This window comes from Manis pentadactyla, chromosome 15, assembly GCF_030020395.1.
Source record: "Manis pentadactyla isolate mManPen7 chromosome 15, mManPen7.hap1, whole genome shotgun sequence".
NCBI lineage: Eukaryota > Metazoa > Chordata > Mammalia > Pholidota > Manidae > Manis > Manis pentadactyla.
Genome location: NC_080033.1, coordinates 10,983,551 through 10,985,547, shown reverse-complemented (window position 1 = coordinate 10,985,547; position 1,997 = coordinate 10,983,551).

The window sequence follows — 1,997 nt, the reverse complement described above, 5'->3', positions numbered from 1 at the left end:
GTCAAAAGAAAGTAAACTTAGACTTGCTTAGCACTTAATAACTCAGTATTTTATCTTACTTGGAAATGCCTATAATTCACTGAATTCCCCACCATTTAATTTAACTTAGCAAAACTCTGAAGTTTCAAGTTACAAGAGATTTGAGAAACTATTTTAAGTAAATATACCATAACACATAATTATTGCTGAAAAGTTCACCTAAAGTCTTATTACATTCATATCTATTTAAATCACTTATTCTTAACAATTATGTTTAGACTACTCATGAAAGCTTCATGACGCATTAGACAAAATCAGCCATCATCCCAAGCTATTTTTCTTGCTGAAAAGATTATGAAGAGATAACATAAACTTATTTGAATAGCAAATCCAGGAAAAATAAAAGTTGCATGTCTGCATTATATCTAATGTTGATGGCTTTTAATTAAACCAATGCATTTAAACTAGCTTTTATTTAGTGAACATTTTCTCAGATCATGTGAACTTGAGAAATACTAGGTTAGTTTCTGTATTTTTTAGTTTTAGGAATACTTAATTCATAAGTGTTTATTTTTAAGCCAATTAAATAGAGCTTTTTAACAAATTACTTTTGGCAATACTATCTGAAAAGATGGTGAATCACATGTATAAAACATACATCCATTGACATATATAAACATGCAGGCAGACACAAACTTAGACCCTATAACTTCCATTCCCAAATTTTATCCATGAATCAAGTACAACAATATAAAACTCACCAGTTGGTAAATTACATTTAAATCCAAATTGTGTCTGGCAGATGGAACAAGTTAGGGATGAATCGTGTGCAACTGCTTTTACTGCTGCTAAGTGAGCAGTCAAGGCCGTACAGGCCTTGAGTGTAATGGACCCATCAAGGCCCTGTGAGCTGGATGTTCATGTAACTGAAGAAGGTTATGGATGAGGCCTTTGGCAGCAGCTTGAATGGACATGCCAACCTATTGGATTCTGCTCACAACTATGGAAAGGAGCAGAGGTCCTATACACCTTGATAGAGAAGCAACTGGCGGCTGTGTACCATGCCTTGCTGGCTATGGAGCCCATCATGAAACAGCTCTGACCAAGGTAATAACCACTATCCCATTGCACGGTGGGTGTGACACTGGACCCAAAGGCCATGGAATGGTGTGATACAGACACCTAACACTGGCTAAATGGGGCACTTACTTACAGCAGCGTAGTGCCCTGTCTACTAGCCCCTTAAATGGAGAACTCCAGCAGTTACTGGGGCCAGTGATGTATACCAGTGGAAAGCAGGAAGAACTTGATTTTGAGCCATTGGTAGCCAAGAGTCCTTATCAGGAGGGAAAAGCCCCTATATCTGAAGATGCTTGGCATACAGACAGCTCCAGTCACAGGAAGCCCCCGAAGTGGAGGGCTGTGGCTTTCCATCCCAAGACTGAGACCATGTGGATGGAAGACAGAGAGGGGAAGAGCAGCCAATGGGCTGAGCTGCAGGCGGTATGGCTCGTGATCACTCAGGAGCTCTCCCCTATAGTTGTCTGCACTGACAGCTGGGCTGTCAATTGGGGCTTGGCCCTGTGGCTACCTACATGGTACCGTGCCAACTGGATGGTTGGTCACTGACCACTTTGGGGGCAAGAGTTGTGGCAAAACCTATGGGCCTCTGGTCAGACTAAGACAGTTACCATTTATCATATGACTGGCCATTTGCCTTAGGCATCCCCAGGGAATGATGAAACGGACACGTTGGCCCAGGTGCGGTGCATCGGCTAGAAGGAAAGCCTGCCTCTAATGTAGCCCAATGGTTACCAGCATTTGCAACATACAGGGCAAAAGACAATTTCTCTCTTTGATTTCAGCTTCAAAGGTAATTTGCCCCAGGCTGGAACCTTATTTTCCCCCTGAGTTACGGGCTTCCTCCTCACTGGAGGCCCCACCAACCCCGTCAGCTTTCCCCTTGGCCGCAGGGATGCCTCTTGAAGCGTGCTCCTTAGTTTTGCCCTGTTCAGGGG